General features: G+C 49.3%; 1 pseudogene; it reads right to left on the bottom strand.

The window, feature by feature from the left end:
* On the bottom strand, positions 1-27148 carry LOC115480565 (annotated as a pseudogene).
* Positions 27149-27857: the final 709 nt, after the last annotated feature.

Genomic DNA, 27857 nt, shown 5'->3' on the forward strand with positions numbered 1-27857 from the left:
TGTTAAGTGGAACCTTTATTGATGCATGAGTAAACACCGTCAAACACCAGTATGAACACAAAATGCTTTGCTACCTCAAGGAAAAAATAGAACATCTCCAACACTGAAGGAACTTAGAGCTTGCTGGACTCAAGTCTGCAGCCCATAATAAACACAGAAGTACTTAATTGCTGCCCCCAATTAGTTTAGAATGAATGGCAACTATGTGTCACATCAGTGGTATTGGAAAAAGGGAGGTTGATTTAAACTTTATCTTAGCCTCTAGGGTTTCACTATAAAACTGCATCTTGCCCTTCAAATGTAAATGTACACCTCATAAGCAGGCTACACTAGTGAAATTCCTATGCTGATTTGATCTGACTGAGTTAGACAAAAAAGCTGAATGTAAGCAAAAAATTCCACTATACTTTGATTTGCACTATGCCTAGAACAAAGATATCATCCCCCCCCCCCCCCCCCCCACACACACACACACACATCCTGCCCTTAATACATACTACAAATCAGGGCAGTTTCAAGCAGCAGGCTAGATCACCACTTTATTTCTAACACAAGTGTGGCAATACAACAGCCGTTTGGCCAATACAATAAGCATTGGCTACATAAGAGGCAAAGTATCAAAACATCTGAGATGTGTAGTCTGGTGTACAAGACACTAATTCTCAGCATTGATTGGGCCATTTGCTCAAGCCACATGCACTTCAGCTCTACAAAGCTTTTTGCTCAGAATTATGGGTAGTTAACTGCACAAACTGAAATCTCACACCTAATCTTCCACTGGAGGATGTAGTTATAGTTTAGATACACTCTGAGGGCAACTAACCATATTTTGGACTGGCAGAAGCAAAAAGTGTTTAGCCTTTTTGTAATCAAACCCCCCAAAGGACAGCCAGGTACTAGAGGGGCACAGCAGCTGGTAAGAACAGGAACCCACTTGTCTAACATACAGATGGTGGCCAGTAGTAAGTTCATTCCCAAGAACCTTACAGAAGACATTTTAAACAGTGTGGAGAATAGAGAAAAACTGTGGATTCCATATCAAAAAGGGCATCACTGAATTAATCAGAATCTAGCTTTTCACTATATTAAGCGCTCAGAAGTGTAAACTGGTGCCAGTTCAGACTTCTATTTTCCTGACAGCTGTTCATAAAGCTTTGGTACATAGTCATCCCACTCAGCCTGGCAACAAGTGCCTGCCAGCGGTGCTTCCAGCTTGTACTTCTTACGGAAGTCTACCAACCGGAACTTCCCTCGATTTTCCCCAGAGCGGTTGCACAGGATAGGCTCATCACATTTCAATGGTCCTGCCTGTTTGTATACCAGCCAGACATAGCGGTGCAGCCCTGGAAGGAAGAGCACAAGTTTAAAAGAAGTAATGTTGCTTATTCTGTATACACAGCAGAGATGTAGTATCCATACTAGCCAGGAACAAAGGTGGAATCCCTGCAGATCAATACATAAACCGGTTTCTTTCCTTCGGTCAAGTGTTATGTCCCCCTACCAGCAGAGGGAGACAAGCTCAGTGCTGTCTTTACTTCCCTCATAAAGGGCTAGTGCTCCCTTCTGTTCTTCAGTATATGTATGTCAAAAAGTTAGGCACAGGATAAAAACCCTATTGAACCTTTGAATTTATTTTTACTCAAGTCTGTTCCTGGAATCCTGCTTTACTAGTCCAGACCTAGTTTGCCCCTTACTATCAGATGGGAACAGAGACTGAAGGTGTGAATCAGCCAGGAGCATTGTAGTTTTCATCCAAGGCTTTGGCAGTAGCAAACAAGGGTTAAAAAAGAAATAAAAATAAAAGAGAACCAAATATAGCCCAGAATGGAGGCCTCTTAGGACTGCCTCTGCAAAACTGACTATAAACAGACAAGTTGTAGATGTAGGATCCAGGAAATCAAGAGATGTGACCTTCCAGGGAAGGTCCTGAACTGGTCTAGAATGGCAAAGGAAATTAACAGGTAAAGTTTCATCTTCATTATCCTACTATACCAGTTTAGACCTATGATGCTCCAGAGCTTCAATACCATAGGGCAAGAGTAAAATACCTTCTAAGGCTGTCTTGTGTAGACCAATCAAGCTTGTAATATTTGACAAAAATGTCAAGGACCATGTGTGAGGCCTTTACTTCTACCCAGAACACTCTGCAATTGGGTATAGTGGACCCTAAAGGCTGAGGAATCTTTCCTCAGAAGAATGTAGGCCGATTCAATGGCCCACTTAATCTAGCACAAATCAAAGAAAGGCTGTGTGACCCTTGCAAGATCTTGTGTTCTGTTTCATAGTTTTGACATCTGAAAAGGATTGTTCGCGTCCAAGTAGCACCCTGCTAACATCCAGTTTATTAGAGTGACAGTTCCAGCCTCGAGGGCCTCTGAAAGACAGGGATAGGAACTCTCTGGTTTGAATTAAAATGAGAAACCACCTTAGAAAAAAAAAAAAAAAAGCAGAACAGTGAAGCAGTATCAGAAAAGAATAAGGGGGCCTACAACTACTACTTAAGGCAGCCAGAAGGAAAAACCACCCAGTATCCTTCACAGAGACAGACCACAGCCCTGTCGCACAGTGACTGAACACACCTTACAATGGTCCAATGTGAAGAGGTCATAAGTACATAAGTAATGCCACGCTGGGAAAAGACCAAGGGTCCATCGAGCCCAGGTTCCTGTCCACGACAGCGGCCAATCCAGGCCAAGGGCACCTGGCGAGCTTCCCAAACATACAAACATTCTATACATGTTATTCCTGGAATTGTGGATTTTTCCCAAGTCCGCTTCCTCTACTCTGGGTTGAGGCTGGCAGCCCTGTTAGGCTCACAGGTTTCCAGCAAAGAACCAGACTGCCATACGGACTTAAGACCAAAGTGCTTTATTCTCAATTCAGTTCCACTCAAAACTGAAATGCAGTTCACAAACAGGGTTCAGGCCGGGTTCCAAACTCCAGCCAACATTCAGTTCCTTAACAGTTCAGGCCCACTTCCTTTGCACTACCTTCCCCTCTCCCTCAGAAGGGCTCAGTCACAGAAGTCAGATCTCCTCCACCCAAACTTCCTAAGGAGAAAAGGTGGCCTTATTCTCTTCTCCCTCTCACCTTAGAGCATAGAAGCCCTTAGAGTAATCCTCCTTTGGGTCTGGCCAAAACGGGTTGGTGTGCTTGCTCTCTTCTCCTCCTGTGTTCAAGAAGCAACTGCTCCACCTCCTCACCAGCAACTCCCAGAATACCGGATGAATTTGTTTGACTAGGCTCTATTCCCAAGAGCTAAAGAAGGAGAAATTAGATCTTACCTGCTAATTTGCTTTCCTTTAGTCCCTCCGGACCGGACCAGGATTGGACTGTTGGGTTGTGCCCGCCTACCAGCAGGTGGAGACTGAGAAAAACTCTGACTCTAGAGAGCCAATAGGAGCCCTGGCCATGTGACCTTAGCCTCAGTATTTGAATAACAAAGCAGGAAAGAAAGAAAGAACTTCTGTGCCGTATGGAATCCTAGCAGCCACAAATTCCTCGGCAAAACCGAGTACTAGAGCTCACCAGCAACTCTCACCAGAGAAGTGGTATGGCCCATTTGTATTAGAGCTCGCCAGCAACTCTCACCAGAGAAGTGGCATGGCCCATTCATATTAGAGCTCACCAGCATCTCTCACCAGAGAAGTAGTATGACTCACTTAAGGTTTCATATATATTCCATCAACTGAGCTCACCAGCAACTCTCGACAGAGAAGTGGTATAACATATTTAAGGCTTTATATCTATTCCAGCAACTGAGCTCACCAGCAACTCTCACCAAAGAAGTGGTATGACCCATTAAGGTTTTATATATATATATATATTCCAGCAACTGAGCTCACCAGCAACTCTCACCAGAGAAGTGGTATGACATATTTAAGGCTTTATATATATTCCAGCAACTGAAGTCACCAGCAACTCTCACCAGAGAAGTGGTATGACATATTTAAGGTTTTATATATATTCCAGCAACCGAGCTCACCAGCAACCACCAGAGAAGTGGTATGGACCACGCAAAGTTTTTTTTTTTTTTTTTTAATATATATATACAGTATCATCTGTTTGTTTGTTTTTTTGAAACATTCCACTTCCAAACTTAATAAAAGAATCTAAAGAGTTGATAGAACATGGGAGGGGCCTGGTCCAGTCCGGAGGGACTAAAGGAAAGCAAATTAGCAGGTAAGATCTAATTTCTCCTTCCTTAGCGTCCCTCCGGACCAGACCAGGATTGGACTGTTGGGAAGTACCAAAGCAGTAATCTTACGGGAGGGACAGACATTGAGAATGCGGTAGAGTCCCTGAAAACACCCAAACTAGGATGAATACGAAGCCAAAAGCTTGACGATCCAAGAACCGCCAATAAACTAAATAGAATAACTACAAAGCAAAAAAGCTGAAAAGTCCAAGCGACGCTGAACATTGTCCCCTACCAAGTGGCCACTATATAATGTCCCCCTACTGCACTATCTGTGCAGCGCAAAGGACAGAGAGACTCGAGAAAAACAAAAAAACGACTGAAAGAAAGATGGCAAAGGTAGAAGCAGAGCCGCCTGTAAACAAAAAACTGCAATGAATCTACCTCAGCTGAGAAAGTGGAAACCAAAATCCTCAAGTACAATACTCCCGATATCGTAGACTATTGCTGACCTAGCAACAGATTGGAAGTATGTAAAGCCTGTCAGTGAGAAAGTACCTGATCACTAGAAGCTAAATAGGTAAAAACAAGAATGCAGTTAAATACTATGCAGAAGAAGAAGGTAGCTAAATCCCTGCTGCAAACTAGACTGAAGGTGCAAATAAACTGACAGCCGCTGCAGTTACCCAACATGAAGAAAACATATCTCAGAGCGCAATTCAAATGAGAGAGAAAGAATCATCTGTAGCTGTTGCCTCTGCAAGCAGATCACCTGAGACTCTTTGTCGTAAACCCCAATTAGTGAAAACGGGAATAAATCAACAGTAGACACTTGTTAGTACCTTTCATCTGTTAGATACATATAGAAGTCCATAAAACACTACACAGTTCCAGGAATAACATGTATAGAATGTTTGCACGTTTAGGAATCTAGCCAGGTGCTCATGGTCTGGATTGGCCGTGGACCGAAAGGTGGGCTCGATAGGACCTTTGAGCTTTTCCCAGTGTGGAATTACATATGTACTTATGTAGTAGTACTATAAATATACATATATATTTTCACAGATGCAGCCATCAAAAAACTGCTCACTGTGTATATGCTCCCGGCATACTTGCAGGAAGAATGCTCAATCTCAACCACCAGACCCAAGTGCTGCACTAGTGAGAATACAGAGGCCAACTGAGCGGAGGGAATCCCATCCGAGATAAATATCTGGATACGAGAGGGCATCTATCTCTGCCGCTGACAAGTCTTTTTAGCAAGAGAGTAAGCGAGGCACATGGAAGGTCAGAGCGAAAAGAAATAGTTCTAGAACTGGGACCTCCCCTTAAGGTACTATCCACTGAACTCCCAGAAGTTTTTTTTTTTTTTTTTTTTTTCCCCCAATGGTCACGAAATTGACGGAGTGAAAAGCTGCCAAAAAAAAAAAAAAGACTACCGAGACTCCAAAGAGAATGAAGAAAAAATTCCTTCTTGGGAGCTAGAAAGTAAAATTTTACTCTGCAAAATAGAGCAAGGTAATGGCCGAAGGCCCAAGAACATCCAGAGAAAACAGAAAGTGGGACGCTTGTAGAGAAGACAAAAACAGTCTGCACCAACGTGACTAAACAAAGAGAGAAAAAATAGAGACATGCTACGAAATCTAATGAGATCACACGAGAGCTCAAAAGAGAGATCAAATGAGAGACTTGGCTACACGCCCCCCGTAACCTAGAGTGTGCCCGAAATGCACCACCCGTTGCTTGACCTGACAACTCTGCCAATAAGACTGTCTGTAATGAACCAGACATCTAGGAAAGGATGAAACGAGGAGACGTTGTTTCATGAGCGCTGCTGCTACTACGACCATAACTTAAGAAAAAAGTGCGCGGAGCCGACGCAAGACCGAAGAGCAGGGCAAGAAAACTGGTAATGAGGACCTTCTCATCATCCTTGTATCGTGGACATTACTCCTCCTATACTGAGATGTACTAAAATCTACCAACCCACACCCATAAGAAATGAATGTGGTACTTGCAACCTGGATTGACCACAACTGAGGACAGGATGCTGGGCTTAATGGACTCTTAGACTTTCCCCGTATGAAAATACTCATATACTAAGCAAAAATGCAAAGGAAGTGAAAGAATCCCCTTCCAATTGAAAGGAAGGTCTGAAGGGAGGACGTATAGATTGAAAATGAAAGGATCACCATACGTTGCGCGTGGACTGAGACACACTGGCCTTTAATTTTACCGGATCTCCCCAAACCTTGTATCATGTCATGCCTCCTTCCTCACTGAGAGTACAGAGATGAACAGACGCACACTCACGAGATATGAATGTGGTATTTGCAATCTGGATTGACCCCATCTGAAAACAGGATGGGGACTCTTGGCCTTTCCCATTATGGCAACACTTATGCCCTTATGGCAAAAAATGCACAAAAAATGAGTGAATCTCCTTCCAAGAGAAAAAAACTCTGGAGAGAGGAAGAATAAAATGAAAATGAAATGGAATAGACTTGGAAAATACCTATTACGGAAAAGGTGGTGAATTTGTGCCACAGGAGACAAGACTGTACCTGACGTCAAGAAAGCTTGAAACAAGACCCTAAAATCTGTAAGGAAGAGAAAGGGATAGCAGATGTTATGGATGGTCATACTGGACAAAACCAGAATGTTTACCATGTGCCCAGGCTGAACAGATAGAGGAAACAAAAATACAAGTAGATGGCGTGAGGACCTCCCACTATCCTTAAGTGGGAGAAAATGCAAATTGACCGGATAACTTTACTCCCTAAGTTAACATATATCTTGTAAGTCCTAGAAGAAAACTAAGATAACACATGAGAAACTCCAAGACAGTTGGAAAGTAGAGAAGATGTGAATAAAACATGCCTTCTAAAGCATCTGAGAAAACTGGGTGCTCGGTAGACAGGACTGAGTCTCCTAGAATATGAGAACCATCTGAACCATGTAGCCTATGCAGCTGTCATCTGCTATGCCAAAGAGAACGCATAGCCATGAAAGAAAATTGCTGAAAGGAAGTAAGACCTTAATGTCCAGAATTGCAAAGTACGCAACAATTGAGTATCAGACAATGTATTTCATTGCACATGGCATCTGAACCATATAGCCTACGCTCTAGAGAACGTTTGTTAAGATCTTAAAACACAGTATAAGAACATAGCCACGGAGGAAAATTTCCTGAAAGGAATTAAGATCTTATGTCCAGCATTGTAAAGTACCAAACAATAGACTATCCGGCAATGTAGTTCTATCCACATGGCACCTGACCCAGATAGCCTATGCCATAGAAAATGTTTGTTAAGTTCTTAAAACACTGTATAACATCATAGCCAAGAAGGGAAATGCTTGAAAGGAACTAAGATATTATGGCCAGATTTTTAAAGTACTAATCAATTGACTATTAGACAATGTAGTCCTATTCACCAGGAAATGAGAAAGACACAGAGTGATGTACACTGGACCCCCATAAAAACTGTGCTAGACAATAGCAAAGACCTTTCCTCCAAACATCACGCACAAGGGAAAGGAATAGGAAAATGGTTATTTTGGAGCTGAGATACAATTTAATTCGCCCCATTGTCTAAAACAGAGAATTCCCGACTGAGCTGCACTTTGAATCGGAGTCTTGCCAAGAACAAAGAAATCGCCAACTGAGCTGCACTTTAATTCACAACATTGCTAGCAACCAAAAAGTCCACGACGGAGAAAAAACAGAGGGAAAAACAAAATGAGCGCCATTCGCATCGTAGCATTTCTTTTTTTTTTTTTTTTTTAATAGCTAGAAAAATACATGTAAAAATTAATTTCAGGGAAAATATACTACCAATTGCCCCAACTACCAGAGAAACAATATCTCCTTTCCATTGCACAAACAGCCAAACACAGTAAAAGCAGAAAAACGCTGCCACGTCAAGGGAAATTGCAGCTGCATGCAAAACAATGGCGGCCAAGCGCGCCAAAATGAGAAGAATAAAGTTCGGGGGAGAAAACCACTAACTGGACCGACGAAGAAGCAGGAAATCCGTGCCGCCGAAAAACAGATAGCCTCCGAGGCCGCACAAAACATGGTTTAGCCTCTGGCCCGAACAGGAACCGTCAATACAGCTCCCAAGCTATACAGACCCGTCCAAGAGCGAGCACGCGCTTAACAGTTCGCGCCTCTTTTTTTTTTTTTTTTTACAACTACCGCCGCTAACAACGCCGGATAGCAGAGGAAAAATAATGAAGATAACAAAAAACCGCCTATTAAAGTCACAGATGCTGACTTTTCACTTTTTTTTTTTTTTTTTTAAATAGCTCCGCAAGAAAAGATAATAAAGACTCTTCAAACAGAATAAGACAGAAGAGCTACCTGCTCGTTATAAGCCTGGGGAAAGCAAAAACTACTTCCTTTAAATTCCTTTCATTTGAATTAATTCTTTTAATTTTCTTTTACTTGATTTAATTCTTTAAAAACAGCTGCCTATTAAAAGTGGCTGCCTCTCCCAAAGACGGTACACCTTTCCAGAGAAAGGGACGGCCCTTCCCTGCTAAGCCAGGGAGATGGGGAGGAAGGGGGGTGGACTCGAGACACCCGAGTTTAACACCCCAGAGGCTGCCAAAGAAAGAAAAGAAACCCTGTCAAGCCTCTAATTATGATTCCAGGCACAGAAGAAGTATTATAAATATATCTGTAATATCTTATAGAGAAAAAGAGAGAGAGAGAGACTAATGGGCTCACTTCCTACCTGCTGAGAGACTGAGAAAATACTGAGGCTAAGGTCACATGGCCAGGGCTCCTATTGGCTCTCTAGAGTCAGAGTTTTTCTCAGTCTCCACCTGCTGGTAGGCAAGCACAAGCCATCAGTCCAATCCTGGTCCGGTCCGGAGGGACGCTAAGGAACGGTTTCTTAGTAAAGGTTCTCTTATAGAGGACAGCAGAGGAAGTAGATCTCAATATCCTGACCCAGACCTACTCAACCAGATGGAAGATGAATGCAGAATCCCTAGGAAAACACTTAAGAGCACCTGCTGAGGAATCAAAAGGTGAAACTTACAGCTTATTATTCCTACTCCATTGGAGGCAGCAGATGAAACAAATGGGGAAGCTTGCCTAAATGGAGACCAGAGCCCTGGGAACATACTTATCAGTTCTGCTTTATAAGAAGCAGGCAAAAGCTGAATCTTGGAAGCCTGCTCAAGAAGCAGAAGGTAAAATTATGTATAATCATACCTGATAATTTTCTTTCCATTAATCATAGCTGATCAATCCATAGACTGGTGGGTTGTGTCCATCTACCAGCAGGTGGAGATAGAGAGCAAACTTTTGCCTCCCTATATGTGGTCATGTGCTGCCGGAAACTCCTCAGTATGTCGATATCAAAGCTCCATCCGCAGGACTCAGCACTTAGAGAATTACACCCACGAAGGGACACTCTGCCCAGCTCACCACCGCCGAAACGGGGGAGGGGAATTAACCCAGCTCATCCCCACACAAGTGGGGGAGGGGAATCCGTCCAGCTCATCCCCGCGGAGCGGGGGAGGGACACCACACCCGCCGATGCGGGGGGATCTGGCTTATCCTGCAACCGCGGGAGGAGCTGACTGACCCTAACACCGCCGAAGCGGGAGGGGTACAAAGCTGCCCTACAGCCGCACGAAGCGGGAGGGAGTGCCGGCAGAATTTATGTCTCAATCCAGCCCCGTAAAACGGGGGGGGAGAGGAATGCAGCAGCTCACTGTAACACAAACTCGTCTCAACTCTTGAAGAATCCAAGTGAAAAAACTTGAACACGAAGTCTTTCTGAAGTAACTGAAGACTAAACTTGAACCTGAAATGCAACCAGAATAAAAACAGTACAGATATCTGGGAGGGGCTATGGATTGATCAGCTATGATTAATGGAAAGAAAATTATCAGGTATGATTATACATAATTTTACCTTCCATATCATCAAGCTGATCAATCCATAGACTGGTGGGATGTACCGAAGCAGTACTCACCCAGGGCGGGACATTGAAATCCCTGACCTCAACACTGAAGCTCCAAACCGGGCCTCCGCCCGTGCAGCCACAGTCAAACGGTAATGCTTGAAGAATGTATGAGCCGAAGCCCAAGTTGCCGCCTTGCATATCTCTTCCAAGGAGACGGATCCGGCCTCTGCCATCGAGGCCGCCTGAGCTCTAGGGGAGTGAGCCTTCAGCTGGATAGGCGGCACCTTCCCCGCGGCCACATAAGCCGCTGCAATGGCTTCCTTGACCCATCTTGCCACTGTAGGCTTAGCAGCCTGCAGACCCTTACGAGGACCTGCAAACAGGACAAACAGATGATCCGATTTCCGGAAATCATTGGTCACTTCCAAGTATCTGATGATGACTCGTCTCACATCCAGATATTCAAGAGCGGAGTACTCCTCTGGGTAGTCCTCCCTACGAAAGGAAGGGAGACAGAGCTGCTGATTCACATGGAGGCGAGAACCAATCTTGGGCAGGAAGGAAGGCACTGTGCGAATAGTCACTCCTGCCTCAGTGAACTGCAGAAAAGGTTCTCGACATGAGAGCGCCTGGAGCTCGGAAACTCTTCTGGCTGAAGAGATAGCCCCCAAAAAGACTGCTTTCAACGTCAGGTCTTTCAGAGATGCCCTCGACAAGGGTTCCAAAGGCGGCTTCTGCAATGCTCTTAGCACCAGGTTGAGATTCCACGCAGGCACCACTGAGTGCAGAGGAGGGCGCAGGTGATTAACTCCCTTGAGAAAGCGCACCACATCTGGCTACGAAGCCAGGGAAGCACCCCTCAGGCGGCCCCTGAAGCAAGCCAGAGCCGCTACCTGGACTTTAAGGGGACTGAGCGACAGGCCTTGCTCCAGACCTTCTTGCAGGAACGCCAACACTGAAGAAATTGGAGCAGTGAAGGGAGAAAGTGAGCCTGCTTCACACCACGCTGCAAACATACGCCAAACCCTGGCGTAAGCAGTAGAAGTAGAGCGCTTCCTCGCTCTTAGCATAGTGGCGATGACCTTGTCTGAGAAGCCCTTCTTCCTCAGACGCTGCCGCTCAATAGCCAGGCCGTAAGACCAAAGGGGGAGGGATCCTCCATCACCACGGGACCCTGATGTAACAGGCCCTGCTCCACTGACAGCCGCAGAGGATCGTCGACTGAGAGCCTGATCAAGTCCGCATACCAGGGACGTCTGGGCCAATCCGGACCCACCCGGATTACCCTGCCGGGATGCTTTGCCACCCGGTCTAGCACCCTGCCCAACATGGGCCAGGGCGGGAACACATAGAGGAGCTCTTGTGTCGGCCACTGTTGGAGAAGAGCATCTACTCCCAGGGATCGAGGGTCCCGTCCTCTGCTGAAAAAGCGCGGCACTTGGCAATTGGCCGATGACGCCATCAGAACTAGGCTCGGCTGGCCCCAGCGCTTCGTGATGTCCAAGAACGCCTGAGCAGATAGTTGCCAGTCTCCGGGCTCCAAGGTATGGCGACTGAGAAAGACTGCCTTGACATTCATGACTCCGGCAATGTGGGCCGCTGAAAGCTGCTCCAGGTTCACTTCCGCCCACTGGCAAAGACTCATAGCCTCCTTGGCTAGAGGGGCGCTCTTGGTACCTCCCTGGCGGTTGATATAGGCCACAGCCGTGGCATTGTCCGACAGGACCCGTACCGGCTTCAACACCAGTACCGGGATGAACTCCAATAACACCAACCGAATGGCTCTGAGTTCCAGGAGGTTGATAGACCACTTGCCTCTGCAGGAGACTAGAGCCCCTGCGCTGTCCTTCCCAAGCAGTGGGCTCCCCAGCCCATCAAAGAGGCGTCTGTCGTGACGACAATCCACTCCGGGGTCACCAGAGGCAATCCTGCAGACAACTTGTCTGTCTGCGTCCACCAGCTCAGCGCCTTGCGCACTGCTGGGTCCACGGGAAGGCGCACAGCATAATCCTCCGACATCGGAGTCCAGCGCAGCAGCAGAGATAGCTGTAGTGGTCTCATATGAGCCCTGGCCCAGGGCACTACTTCCATCGTGGCCGTCATAGAGCCCAACAGCTGCACGTAGTCCCAAGCCCGAATAGGAGAGGCTACTAGGAACTAGTCCACCTGAGCCTGAAGCTTGACAATCCGATTGTCTGGCAGGAACACTCTGCCCACTTGGGTGTCGAATCGAACTCCCAGATACTCCAGGGACTGAGTCGGGCGCAGCTGGCTCTTCTTCCAGTTGATGATCCATCCCAGGGAGCTCAAAAGAGCAACTACCCGGTCCATAGCTTTGCCGCACTCTGCATAAGAGGGGGCTCGGATCAACCAGTCGTCCAGATAAGGATGGACTTGTACTCCTTCCTTTAGCAGGAAGGCCGCTATGACCCCCATTACTTTGGAAAAGGTCCGCGGAGCAGTAGCCAACCCGAAAGGGAGGGCTCTGAACTGGAAGTGTCGTCTCAGGACTGTAAAACGCAGAAAGCGTTGGAGAGGAGGCCAGATGGGAATATGCAGGTACGCTTCCTTGATATCCAAGGAAGCCAAGAACTCTCCTGCCTTCACTGCCGCTATAACAGAGCGGAGAGTCTCCATGCGAAAGTGCCTCACTTTCCAGGCCCGAATGACCCCTTTGAGGTCGAGGATAGGCCGGACAGAACCTCCTTTCTTTGGAACCACAAAGTAAATGGAGTAACGTCCCTTGCCAATCTGATTTTTTGGCACCGGAACGACCGCACCCAGGCGGATCAGGTTGTCTAAGGTCTGCTGCACTACCACAGCTTGACCGGAGACTTGCAGGGAGAGAGTACAAACCCGTCTCTTAAGGGTTGGCAGAACTCTAGCTTGTAGCCGTCTCTGATGACTTCCAGCACCCACGCGTCTGAAGTTATAGTGGTCCACTCGCCCAGAAACGAGGACAGCCGTCCTCCAATCTGCACTGGGGCGTGGACCAAGGCCCCGTCATTGGGTACGAGACCCTGGGGGAGGACCGGAGGGAGCACCTCCGGGACGGCGGTCTCTGCGAAAGGAATGCTGCTTGGGGGAGAAATTCCTCTTGAAGGAAGAGGGGGCAGAGGAACCCGACTTGCCCGGGCGGTACCGACGGGCTTCCTGCAACCGTCCTCTGGAGGTACCGGGACGAGAACTAACCCGAGCCCTGACCTCTGGTAATTTCTTGCCCTTAGACGTGCCGAGATCGGTCACGATTTTGTCCAGCTCGACCCCAAAGAGCAGCTTGCCTTTAAAAGGCAATCTAGCCAGGCGGGATTTAGAGGCGTGGTCAGCAGACCAATGTTTCCGCCAAAGCCACCGCCGCGCAGAGACTGTCTGAGCCATGCCTTTAGCTGAGGCTCTCCAGACATCATACAGCAAGTCTGCCAAATAGGCTAAGCCCGATTCCAGGGCCGGCCAATCAGCCCTCAAGGAATGATCCGAGGGGGAAGCCCGCTGCACCATAGTCCGGCACGCCCTGGCCACATAGGAGCCGCAAACTGAGGCCTGCAAACTTAAAGCAGCTGCCTCAAAGGACGACCTTAAGGCCGCCTCCAATCTTCTGTCTTGGGCGTCCTTTAGGGCCGTGCCACCTTCCACCGGCAACGCCGTTTTCTTAGTCACCGCAGTGATTAAAGAATCCACGGTAGGCCACAGATAGGCCTCACGTTCACTCACAGCCAAAGGATAGAGGCGGGACATAGCCCTAGCCACTTTAAGGCTCGTTTCCGGGACATCCCATTGAGCCGCAATTAAGGTGTCCATGGCAACATGCACGTGGAAGGTTCTAGGCGGGCGCTTCGTCCCCAGCATAATGGCAGAGCCAACAGGGGCTGAGGGAGAGACGTCCTCCGGAGAGGAAATCTTCAAAGTGCCCATGGCCTGTAACAACAGGTTGGGCAAATCCTCTGGGCTAAAAAGCCGCGCTGCAGAGGGGTCATCCGCTCCATCCGAGCGGGGATCTATCTCCTCCAAGGAATCCGCAAAGGATCGTTGGGAGACCTCAGACACGCTGCCCAGACACGCTGCCCTCATCTACATCGGAGGAGACAAAAGTCCTCCAAGGCCTGAAAATCAACCCGAGGGCGTTTACCTCTGGGAACCTCAACCTCTTTATCAGAAGAGGGAGCAGGGGCAGCGTTTTGCATGAGGAAAGCCTGATGCAGCAGCAAAACAAACTCGGGGGAAAAACCCCCCAGACTGTGCACTTCCGCAGCCTGGGCAACAGCCCTAGACGCACTCTCAACCGGCGCTCGCACTAGCGGGGGAGAGACATGCTGCGCATCCAAAATGGCGTCCGGCGCGAAACTCCGTGAAGGAGCCGCGCGGGAAGAACGGCGCTTAACTTTAGCCGCTTTTGTGCCGTCGCCCAAATTAAGGGCGTTCATGGCATTAATGTCTCCAACCTCAAGGGCGGCCCACGAAGAAGCCGTCCGAGCCGCGTGGCCGGCCAAGATGGCGGAGGCGAGGAGCGGGGGATGGGCGGATATGGCGGGAAAAAACCGCCACGCCGGAGGAACGACCGGGACATTCATCGGTCACTAAACTATCACCCATCAAGGGCGAATCAGGTTGTAAAACCCCCGCATCCCCTCTAGAAGCGCTCCAGCGATCCGGGGAGCGACCCTTTGCGCCCTCGCCCTCCGACGCCATTGCCACGAGGAGAAGAATCGGGGAACCCCCTGCCCGCTATAAAAAGGTAAAATTACCTGCTTGCCGCTCCGAGCTGTAACGAACTGGTGTCCCAGTGAGTAGCTGCAATGAACGTTTAAAGAAACGTCGAATTAAACGCCTTTAAAGACGTTTACAATTTTTTTTTTTTTTTTTTTTTTAAACGGAGCCAGCGGGAGGGGGGAGAAAAGGAGGGACCTGGCACCACCAGGTTTGCACTTGCTCAAAAGAGCCCTCAACCCCAGGCCTCAACAAAACCTAAGGATTAGGCTTGGAGGCCTAGCCAGAGCTGCTGCTGTGTTGTGACCACCACCTGCTGAGATAGAGAACATACTGAGGAGTTTCCGGCAGCACATGACCACATATAGGGAGGCAAAAGTTTGCTCTCTATCTCCACCTGCTGGTAGATGGACACAACCCACCAGTCTATGGATTGATCAGCTTGATGATATGGAAACTCTGGTTACACTTAGTAGGAAGCGAGGACTCACCCCCCTCCCCCGCCTTCCTGCTTAGCAGACTGTGCAGAGAAATACTGAAGAGCAGAAGGAGAATCAGCCCCCTACAAGGAGTCATGTCTGACCTCTATCCATCTGTAGGCAGAGGACATAACCCATTTGTCTGGCCCATGAGGAAAGTGAGCTTAAGACCATACACAGAAAACATCTGGTGGGGGGGGAGGGGAGGAGGTATACATAGAGAATTTCAAATACATTTAATTCATCTACTGTTTTCTTCTGCTTCATTATCATTGTAATTGGGAAGATGGTGGAATATTCTGTATATTCAAGATCAGTTTAACTTTTCTGCCTGTATTCCACAGTTAGGTTATATCTGTAATAAATCTCTCCATTTACAGAAGCCAGCTACACTGACCTGATCCTTTAGGTGGCCCAGCACCAACGTAGTCAGCAAGGACATGTCCACTATTGATGTCACCTCCTTTCATATTTACCACTAAGAAGTGATTCCATTCCCTACAGTGAAGAACAGAACAAGCTTAAGTATTAAAAAAATTAGAGGCATGGCTGCATCTTCACCGAGATATTACTGCAACTTAGAAAAAAGTAAAAGGAGCATCAATTTTGAACAGTATATGGTACCTGGGAAAAAAAAAAAAAAAAAAAAAGGAACAGCAGCAATGAAAAGGTCACAATACAGGCTGTAAGGCAGTATGAAATGTATGAAGGAATGTTTTACATTGCAATGCACTACTTGATCCCCATTCCTTGTAGGGATGAGCTTGGTGCATCCGAGATATGTGGGACATACTAGGGGTGCCTAATCATTTAAGGTTACCCAAAACGTTTGGGAACCTCTGCTTTAGGCCAGTGTTTCTCCAAGTCCGGTCCTGGAGTACCCCTTGCCAAGTCTGGTTTTCAGGATACCCATGAACTTGATTTGCATACTGCCTCCATTATATGCAAATCCATTGAGGATATTTTGAAAACCTGAATGGCAAGAGATACTCCAGGATTGGACTTTGGAATCACAGCTCTAGGCAACCTTTTGTCTATTTTTAATTTATTTTCAGCATTTATATCCCACATTTTCCAAAATTACTTTGGTTCAATACAGCTTACATAAACACACGCTAACAAGTTGATCACGATATCAGAATGAACCAAACAAACAGGAAACAGTTCCTAGTCAAAAGTTAAGAACCTTTAGTATCAACAAGCACAGGCCCCTGTGACTCTGGGCAAGTCACTTAACCCTCCATTGCCCCATGTAAGCTGCATTGAGCCTGCCATGAGTGGGAAAGCGCGGGGTACAAATAAAAAAAAACATTTTTTAAGATGGCTTTTAGACGTTTGTGGAAGCTTAAATAACTGGTCACTCCTCTTAAATCTTTAGGCAGATAATTCCATTACTTTGTACACCGGTAAGTAAATCCTGCAGAATATATTGACTTGTACAGCAAGTTCTGACAGCTGCAGAATGAGGTAATTCCTTGTTCCAATATTGCAAGACCAAAAACTGATATACCAAAGTGCATAACCTAAGATATGTGCCCCGATTGGAAGCCAATGTAAGGCTTGTAGTAACAGACTTGCCCTAGCAAAGCATGATTTCCCATAGATCAGCCTTGCAGCTGTATTATCATCATTTGCAACTTCTTCAAAAAAAATTTTTTATTATATTATATATATATATATATACACACACACACACATACCCTGCAACCTGCATATACTCAGTTACAAGTCAGCACGAGCTAATACCATGGTTTGAACCAACACACAAAAAAACAAACTAGGGAAATAACCTTGAATTTTCTTCAACTTCCACATCAATTGAAACGTTGTAATATTTGCAACCTTGTTTGTCAAAAGTCAATTTTCGATTTAAACTGATCCCTAAAACATTCAAATGTCCAAATAAATAAACCCATCAATATTAACATTGATACAGTTTCCATTACATTAAGGAGAACATAAAAGTAGCCATATTGGGTCAGACCAATTCCTGGAGGAAAAGTCCATAGTCTGCTATTGAGACAGACATGGGAAGCAACTGTTTGCCCTGAGATTTTAGTATGGAGTGTTGCCATGACTTGGGTTTCTGCAGGTACTTGTGACCTGGCTTGGCCACTGTTTGGAAAACAGGATACTGGGCTAGATGGACCATTGGTCTGACCCAGTATGGCTATTAACTGAGTGAAAAAAAAATATTTCCTCCTATTGTTTTAAAGAAGTATTTCCATGTAATTTCATTGTGTCCCCCCTAGTCTGTACTTTTTGAAAGAGTAAAATAAATAAATTTAAAAACAAATTTTCATTTCTACCCATTATATACACCATTCAGGATTTTGTACACCTCAATCATATCTCCCCCTTAGCTGTCTCTTTTCCAAGCTAACCTTGGGATACCATAGGACTCCAAGAAGTACCATGGATCCTCAAACTCCCATGAGTGTTGATCAGCATCGGTGAGAAAAGCCTCATGGGAGGGTCGAGACAGAGCCCACCTCAATAAGGAGGAACTAAGTCCTCGAGAAGGGCATTGAGATGTCAGCTCCAGCCTCGATGCCGGCAAAACTTGGGGGTACCGACATGGGTGGCACTGGATGCCGAAGCTACAAGTGACACTGACTTCCGAGACTTCAGCACAGGCTGTTGGCAATGCGGGACAGTAGCAAGAGGCATGGAAGATACAAGCACTCCAGACACCGATATGAGCCCTGCCAAAAACTCAGGGAGCAAGGCCTGGAGGTTCTCATCAAGAGCTGAGATCAGGAAAGGCTGCAGAATAGTTGGGGGTTGGAGTGGGTACCTGGTCCTGGCTGCAACACATTGGCACTCCTTGTATGGAAGAAGAGAGGTCCTACTGACACCTACTCGGGTACTGAGTTCCATGCATTGAGAGCAATTGATGCCAATGATTTTTGGGCTTCCCCCGATGCCTAGCATCCACACTCCTCAGTGCCGACAAGCATGTTGTCAATCCTCATGTCACCTTGAGGTCTGGTCTCTGACTGATCCTGGGGGGGGGGGGGGGGGGGGGGGCCTGCACAGCAACCAACGTCAAGGCAGTTGGCGACCCACTCAGTGCATGGCCACTCCCAGTGTCTATGGGCCTAGCAGCCGAGTGGACCAACAACTGTCAACATCGATGCGCATATCAACATCAAGGCTTCAGACCTGGTTCCAAAAAGGTTTCTCCCATTCAGCCTCTCTGGCCAACTGGGTTCTTTTCTTCATATGAAGACAGAACACAGAAGGGGAATGCTCAGGCCCCAAACACTGAAGACACCTAGAATGGGTGTCCTTGCCAGAGATGGTCCTATTGCACCAGATGCAGTACTTAAAGCTACTGTGAACCTTCAATGATGTGGAAACAGCTGTGGCCAAATCAAAAAATTCAATGGTGCCAAAAAAAGGGCAAGGGGGGGGGGAATAAGAGGTAGGAAAGCCCGACTGAAGCTCAGGCCTACTACTGAGCACAATAAAAACAAAGAAAACTTGAGATAGCAAAAATAACCCGAACTGTAAGAGAAGTGGGGGGAGGGGGGAGAGAACCCTGAAAAAGAACAGAGCAAAAAAAAAAAACAAACTGTAAGAGAATGTTATGACCCGGTAGTAGTGAGCCCCTGTGCCCCGACTGAGCACGGCAGAGATGGAGTGACACCACACTTGGTCAGGCAGCCAGACAACCCCTAACTTCAACTGGGAAGTGACCACCTTTCACCGGGAGTTGAGCTCCCAGCTGCAGGTGGCCACCAAGACTTCTGGAACCGGCGGGGTCGCACAGCCACTGACCAGGCTGGCAGGGAACAGACAGTCCAGAACCAGTACTCCGACAGGCAAAGAACAACAGTCCAGGGTCAAGGCAGGCAGCAAACAAGTGTGATCCGAGAAAACTAGCCAAGGCCTGGTACACAGGAAAACAGGAACAGAAGAAAGTCGGCGAACAGCACTCAGACAGCAACTCCTCAGAACTGAGGCCGAAGCAACAAAGGACTGGAGGCAGGGCTTTAAATAGTGTAGGAATCAGTCTCAAGCATGTGCAGCTGATCCAAGATGGCTGCCCCCATCAGCAGAGAAGCACAACACCCAAAAATGAGCTTCCTTCCTGCAGCCGGCCAACCCCAAGATGGCCGCCATAAGCTGAGATGCCCATCCCAAGATGTCCGACCTATCCTGGAGAACCACCACCAAGATAGCCGGCTATCTCTGCCAGACCGCACTTCGCCGGCAACTCGGCCACGCAGGCCTGGAACCAGGTGAGGATCGTAACAGAGAAGCGGGGGGGAGAGAACCCTGAAAAAGAACAGAGCAAAAAAAAAAAAAAAAACCCAAACTGCAAGAGAAAGGGGGGGGGGGGGGGGGGGGGGGGGGAAGAGAACCCTGAAAAAAGAACAGAGCAAAAAAAAAAAATCCCCCAACTGCAAATCCCACCTCTTGCGGCAGGAGTAGCACTTGCATGTGCATGGTGGGAGCAAGGCACACTCTTGATGTTATAGTTTTTCAAGCTCCAGACCAAGCAACGCAGACCACCTTATATTACATATGAGAATTATTGGCCTGCTTGTCCTCAGAGAATTTAAAAGTTTACTCTGCAGACACAGATAGTGCAAGGTCATTCTTTTAAACACAAAACACTGCCAAAGCAAAGAAACATGCAAGTCTCACCTAACAACAAAATTATATATATATATATATATATATATATATATATATACACACATACACACACACACCTCAGTATACTTACCCAAGTTATTCTGTTGATTCGATTTATGCAAATACAAAAGCAGAATGGATTACTTCCCAAACACTGTCAAGCTTTGTCCACAGGCAACTAGCTACCCTTGAAATTAACTTCCATCCCCCTCACCTGAACTTTGGGTTCTGTCTGCTGGGGCATCTGGGTCAACAAATGCCAAAGCATAATAGCTGCTTGGATCAGCACCATCCCATGAAATGCTTGTCGGTCTGTTCTGAATCTACAGTAATTGGAAAAATTGTTAATGCAATTTGTTCCTAGAAGACAAGAAGTCCAAAGTTTATGCACAGATTTTTATTTAGTGTCAAGAAAGGGCTATTCCATGGTATCAAATGCAGTCACCGAACAAGAGCCAAAAAAAAAAAAAAAGTCAGTGTAAGGTTTTACCTCAGCAGTTACTCTTAATGCATTAAACTGATGCCTCCATCACAACATTTTTAATACCTTCAGCTGTCAATTTTGACAGCCAAGTTGGGAAAAAAGAAAAAAAGGAGAAATTAGATCTTACTTGCTAATTCTTTCCTTTAGGCCCACCCCTTCAAATTCCATAAGGATAAATTCAGCGATTCCTATCTGTTCCCTCTAGGCTGTGCAGCCACACAGCAAAAGCCTCCCCAACCCTGTCTAGCATCTTCTGTCTCTCCTCTTAGCCCCCCCCCCCCCCCCAATCCAGTAGCTCCTCTTGCCTCAGCCTCTTAGGGGTCAATACAAAAGCCACATAGTACAGCCCATGGCTTCTACCCCAAGATTCATTGTGATGCAGTACGCTAGTGAGCTGCTATTTCAAAAGAATACAGGATTGTACCTTCACAGAAAGCATGGCCAGACAGGGACACAAACTCTTCAGTTAAGGCCAGCTTCACTGTGTGCATATCTAAGATAAAGTACAAGCACCATATCTGCCCATGAACCAGATTGTTGTCCTGTACATACACATTAGCCTCAAATTTCTTGCACAAACTTTTACAAGGCTAATATTTGATCAGTCAGAGCACGCATCAGTTTGTGCTAGTACTTTTTTTCTCTTTAGATATGTGCATCAGCATAACAGTGAAGCCGGTTACTTGTGTCTTCTAAAGTTGCAGGTACACATGGTCACAGAAAACGAAAAATCTGTTAGTAAATACCATGAACTGGCATTAAATCCCCTGGAGTTTCTACACTGCCAGAGATCTAAAGATGTAATTTACAAACATTTTAGACACACTGTGTTGTGCACACATTAAAGTGCTTACTTCTGTGTATTGGAGAGAAAATCCTAGGGGTCTCATTACCATTCATTTTAGTATACTGTGAGCAAATTAAACTGCAACTTCACTCCCCTTTCTGCTATGCGGCCAGTAGTGTGCACACAGTGCCGAATGCTTGTTAATTGCATGCTTCTGTCCATGGCGCACACATGTGGTCTTTTGAGGGGGGAGGGGGAGACAACACACACAGATCATCTCAGCGGGTTACAATCAGTTTTACTGGTCGCTCAATAAAGAAATGGTTTTAGCATAGCTGCTAGAAATTCCTTTTAATGGTGAATCCAAGGATGCACCACATGGGGCTATTTTGAAGATGACAGTGCCGGAGGCCAGAGCAAGTAGGAATCTCTCCTGCCTCATACAGGGGAGGTTGGAGGGGGCTCCCATTAAAACTAAGGGATATTTATCAGGGGTCAGGGTAAGAAAAGGAACGTTGGGTACCACTAGACATCAGGGATATTTGGGGGGGGGGGAGGGGTGGTATCCCTAGCAACCAGGGCTATTTTTTTCAAGTGTGCGGGGGCAGTTTGTCAGGGCATCAGGGGGGGGGGGGGTGGCTTTTTTTTTTTTTTAAGTGCCCCAGTCAATCCCTGCTCCTGTATAATATGCCAAATGTAACGGCTTGAAATACAAATCAATGCATGCATCAACCTTTTCCTATACAAACATATAGTAAACATAGTAGATGACGGCAGAAAAAGACCTGCACGGTCCATCCAGTCTGCCCAAGAAGATATGTGCTACTTTTTTTTATTTGCACTGTCCTCTTCAGTGCACAGACTGTATAAGTCTGGCCAGCCCTATCCCCACCTCCACCTCCCACCACCAGCTCTGGCACAGACTGTATAAGTCTGGCCAGCCCTATCCCCACCTCCCAACCACCAGCCCCGGCACAGACCGTATAAGTCTGCCCAGCACTAGTCCCGCCTCCCAACCACCAGCTCTGGCACAGACTGTATAAGTCTGCCCAGCCCTATCCCCACCTCCCACCACCAGCTCTGGCACAGACTGTATAAGTCTGGCCAGCCCTATCCCCACCTCCCAACCACCAACCCCGCCTCCCAACCACCAGCCCCGGCACAGACCGTATAAGTCTGCCCAGCACTAGTCCCGCCTCCCAACCACCAGCTCTGGCACAGACTGTATAAGTCTGCCCAGCCCTATCCCCACCTCCACCTCCCAACCACCAGCTCTGGCACAGACTGTATAAGTCTGCCCAGCCCTATCCCCGCCTCCCAACCACCAGCTCTGGCACAGACCCTATAAGTCTGCCCAGCCCTATCCCTGCCTCCCAACTCCGCCTCCCAGCACCAGCTCTGGCACAGACTGTATAAGTCTGGCCATCCCTATCCCCACCTCCGGCACAGACTGTATAAGTCTGCCCATCCCTATCCCTGCCTCCCAACTCCGCCTCCCAGCACCAGCTCTGGCACAGACTGTATAAGTCTGGCCATCCCTATCCCCACCTCCCAACCAGCAGCTCTGGCATAGACTGTATAAGTCTGCCCATCCCTATCCCTGCCTCCCAACTCCGCCTCCCAGCACCAGCTCTGGCACAGACTGTATAAGTCTGGCCATCCCTATCCCCACCTCCCAACCAGCAGCTCTGGCACAGACTGTATAAGTCTGCCCAGCCCTATCCCCGCCTCCCAACCACCAGCTCTGGCACAGACCCTATAAGTCTGCCCAGCCCTATCCCTGCCTCCCAACTCCGCCTCCCAGCACCAGCTCTGGCACAGACTGTATAAGTCTGGCCATCCCTATCCCCACCTCCCAACCAGCAGCTCTGGCACAGACTGTATAAGTCTGCCCAGCCCTATCCCCGCCTCCCAACCACCAGCTCTGGCACAGACCCTATAAGTCTGCCCAGCCCTATCCCTGCCTCCCAACTCCGCCTCCCAGCACCAGCTCTGGCACAGACTGTATAAGTCTGGCCATCCCTATCCCCACCTCCGGCACAGACTGTATAAGTCTGCCCATCCCTATCCCTGCCTCCCAACTCCGCCTCCCAGCACCAGCTCTGGCACAGACTGTATAAGTCTGGCCATCCCTATCCCCACCTCCCAACCAGCAGCTCTGGCATAGACTGTATAAGTCTGCCCATCCCTATCCCTGCCTCCCAACTCCGCCTCCCAGCACCAGCTCTGGCACAGACTGTATAAGTCTGGCCATCCCTATCCCCACCTCCCAACCAGCAGCTCTGGCACAGACTGTATAAGTCTGCCCAGCCCTATCCCCGCCTCCCAACCACCAGCTCTGGCACAGACCCTATAAGTCTGCCCAGCCCTATCCCTGCCTCCCAACTCCGCCTCCCAGCACCAGCTCTGGCACAGACTGTATAAGTCTGGCCATCCCTATCCCCACCTCCGGCACAGACTGTATAAGTCTGCCCATCCCTATCCCTGCCTCCCAACTCCGCCTCCCAGCACCAGCTCTGGCACAGACTGTATAAGTCTGGCCATCCCTATCCCCACCTCCCAACCAGCAGCTCTGGCATAGACTGTATAAGTCTGCCCATCCCTATCCCTGCCTCCCAACTCCGCCTCCCAGCACCAGCTCTGGCACAGACTGTATAAGTCTGGCCATCCCTATCCCCACCTCCCAACCAGCAGCTCTGGCACAGACTGTATAAGTCTGCCCAGCCCTATCCCCGCCTCCCAACCACCAGCTCTGGCACAGACCCTATAAGTCTGCCCAGCCCTATCCCTGCCTCCCAACTCCGCCTCCCAGCACCAGCTCTGGCACAGACTGTATAAGTCTGGCCATCCCTATCCCCACCTCCCAACCAGCAGCTCTGGCACAGACTGTATAAGTCTGGCCATCCCTATCCCCACCTCCCAACCAGCAGCTCTGGCACAGACTGTATAAGTCTGCCCATCCCTATCCCTGCCTCCCAACTCCGCCTCCCAGCACCAGCTCTGGCACAGACTGTATAAGTCTGGCCATCCCTATCCCCACCTCCCAACCAGCAGCTCTGGCACAGACTGTATAAGTCTGCCCAGCCCTATCCCCGCCTCCCAACCACCAGCCCTGGCACAGACCCTATAAGTCTGCCCAGCCCTATCCCTGCCTCCCAACTCCGCCTCCCAGCACCAGCTCTGGCACAGACTGTATAAGTCTGGCCATCCCTATCCCCACCTCCCAACCAGCAGCTCTGGCACAGACTGTATAAGTCTGCCCAGCCCTATCCCCGCCTCCCAACCACCAGCTCTGGCACAGACCCTATAAGTCTGCCCAGCCCTATCCCTGCCTCCCAACTCCGCCTCCCAGCACCAGCTCTGGCACAGACTGTATAAGTCTGGCCATCCCTATCCCCACCTCCCAACCACCAGCTCTGGCACAGACCCTATAAGTCTGCCCAGTCCTATCCCTGCCTCCCAACTCCGCCTCCCAGCACCAGCTCTGGCACAGACTGTATAAGTCTGGCCATCCCTATCCCCACCTCCCAACCACCAGCTCTGGCACAGACCCTATAAGTCTGCCCAGTCCTATCCCTGCCTCCCAACTCCGCCTCCCAGCACCAGCTCTGGCACAGGACTGTATAAGTCTGGCCATCCCTATCCCCACCTCCCAACCAGCAGCTCTGGCACAGACTGTATAAGTCTGCCCAGCCCTATCCCCGCCTCCCAACCACCAGCTCTGGCACAGACCCTATAAGTCTGCCCAGCCCTATCCCTGCCTCCCAACTCCGCCTCCCAGCACCAGCTCTGGCACAGACTGTATAAGTCTGGCCATCCCTATCCCCACCTCCCAACCAGCAGCTCTGGCACAGACTGTATAAGTCTGCCCAGCCCTATCCCCGCCTCCCAACCACCAGCTCTGGCACAGACCCTATAAGTCTGCCCAGCCCTATCCCTGCCTCCCAACTCCGCCTCCCAGCACCAGCTCTGGCACAGACTGTATAAGTCTGGCCATCCCTATCCCCACCTCCCAACCACCAGCTCTGGCACAGACCCTATAAGTCTGCCCAGTCCTATCCCTGCCTCCCAACTCCGCCTCCCAGCACCAGCTCTGGCACAGACTGTATAAGTCTGGCCATCCCTATCCCCACCTCCCAACCACCAGCTCTGGCACAGACCCTATAAGTCTGCCCAGTCCTATCCCTGCCTCCCAACTCCGCCTCCCAGCACCAGCTCTGGCACAGACTGTATAAGTCTGCCCAGCCCTATCCCCGCCTCCCAACCACCAGCTCTGGCACAGACCCTATAAGTCTGCCCAGCCCTATCCCTGCCTCCCAACTCCGCCTCCCAGCACCAGCTCTGGCACAGACTGTATAAGTCTGGCCATCCCTATCCCCACCTCCCAACCAGCAGCTCTGGCACAGACTGTATAAGTCTGCCCAGCCCTATCCCCGCCTCCCAACCACCAGCTCTGGCACAGACCCTATAAGTCTGCCCAGCCCTATCCCTGCCTCCCAACTCCGCCTCCCAGCACCAGCTCTGGCACAGACTGTATAAGTCTGGCCATCCCTATCCCCACCTCCCAACCACCAGCTCTGGCACAGACCCTATAAGTCTGCCCAGTCCTATCCCTGCCTCCCAACTCCGCCTCCCAGCACCAGCTCTGGCACAGACTGTATAAGTCTGGCCATCCCTATCCCCACCTCCCAACCACCAGCTCTGGCACAGACCCTATAAGTCTGCCCAGTCCTATCCCTGCCTCCCAACTCCGCCTCCCAGCACCAGCTCTGGCACAGACTGTATAAGTCTGGCCATCCCTATCCCCACCTCCCAACCACCAGCTCTGGCACAGACCCTATAAGTCTGCCCAGTCCTATCCCTGCCTCCCAACTCCGCCTCCCAGCACCAGCTCTGGCACAGACTGTATAAGTCTGGCCATCCCTATCCCCACCTCCCAACCACCAGCTCTGGCACAGACCCTATAAGTCTGGCCATCCCTATCCCCACCTCCCAACCAGCAGCCCCGCCACCCAATCTCGGCTAAGCTCCTGAGGATCTATTCCTTCTGAACAGGATTCCTTTATGTTTATCCCACGCATGTTTGAATTCCGTTACCGTTTTCATCCCCACCACCTCCAGCTCTGGAACTCACTGCCACGTAACCTGAAATCGGTCTACGAAATGACCAATTTCCGCAAACTCCTGAAAACTTCTCTCTTTGACAAAATATATCATAAAGAACAACACGCGTGACTCTACCTTCTTTAAGATACCCAGGAATGTTCTTTAATGTCTTCTGCTTTCACACTATCATGCACCTAATTGTCTATGGCTTTAACACTACCATGTATTTCACCATCATATACCCCAAACCCTCTGCAAAACCAAATGTACTTTCTTTTCTATTTCCAGTATCCACCATGAATTGTAAGGTGGGATAATGTGGGATACAAATGTAATAATAAGTTGCACACTCGTTGTTTTCTCTCATCCTGCAGGAGGGCCTGTGCCAGCGACCCCTCCCTCCCCCCGGCATTTTCCAGTTCCCAGAGTCCAGGCCACTGCTGCAGTCAGAGCCCGGTACCTGGGTCGGAGTCACCACTTTACCCAGCTCGTCTATCTCCACAGAGCCGTGCTGGACCCGCAGGGGATGCGCCGGCTTCTCCTCCACCTCAGCCAGGCTCAGAGGCCCGTCCCAGTGCTTCAGCTCCACCGGCATAGTCGGCCCAGGGAGACGTCAACGAACAAAAGAAACAGACGACCAACCGCCACCACAGAAAAAGCGACGTTTACACCTAACCTAAGCAACGCAAGGCAGGCTTCACCTCAGCCAATTAAAAGGAGCCTGGGCGGCACTTCGGCCTCCACTTTCGCCTCCTATTGGTGCGCGCGCTGCTGCTGTCTCGTCCGTGGGCGGGACTTCGGCCTCCACTTTCGCCTCCTATTGGTGCGCGCGCTGCTGCTGTCTCGTTTGTGGGCGGGACTTCGACCTCCACTTTCGGCTGCTATTGGTGCGCGTGCTGCTGCTGTCTCGTTCGTGGGCGGCACTTCGGCTTCCACTTTCGGGTCCTATTGGTGCGCGCGCTCCTGCTGTCGCTGTCTCGTTCGTGGGCGGGACTTCGGCCTCCACTTTCGGGTCCTATTGGTGCGCGTGCTGCTGCTGTCTCGTTCGTGGGCGGCACTTTGGCCTCCACTTTCGGGTCCTATTGGTGCGCGCGCTCCTGCTGCTGCTGTCGCTGTCTCGTTCGTGGGCGGCACTTCGGCCTCCACTTTCGGGTCCTATTGGTGCGCGCGCTCCTGCTGTCGCTGTCTCGTTCGTGGGCGGGACTTCGGCCTCCACTTTCGGGTCCTATTGGTGCGCGTGCTGCTGCTGTCTCGTTCGTGGGCGGCACTTCGGCTTCCACTTTCGGGTCCTATTGGTGCGCGCGCTCCTGCTGTCGCTGTCTCGTTCGTGGGCGGGACTTCGGCCTCCACTTTCGGGTCCTATTGGTGCGCGTGCTGCTGCTGTCTCGTTCGTGGGCGGCACTTTGGCCTCCACTTTCGGGTCCTATTGTTGCGCGCGCTCCTGCTGCTGCTGTCTCGTTCGTGGGCGGGACTTCGGCCTCCACTTTCGGGTCCTATTGGTGCGCGCGCTGCTGCTGTCCCGATCGTGGGCGGCACTTCGGCCTCTACTTTCGGGTCCTATTGGTGCGCGCGCCGCTGCTGTCTCGTT

Source organism: Microcaecilia unicolor, chromosome 11, assembly GCF_901765095.1.
Source record: "Microcaecilia unicolor chromosome 11, aMicUni1.1, whole genome shotgun sequence".
NCBI lineage: Eukaryota > Metazoa > Chordata > Amphibia > Gymnophiona > Siphonopidae > Microcaecilia > Microcaecilia unicolor.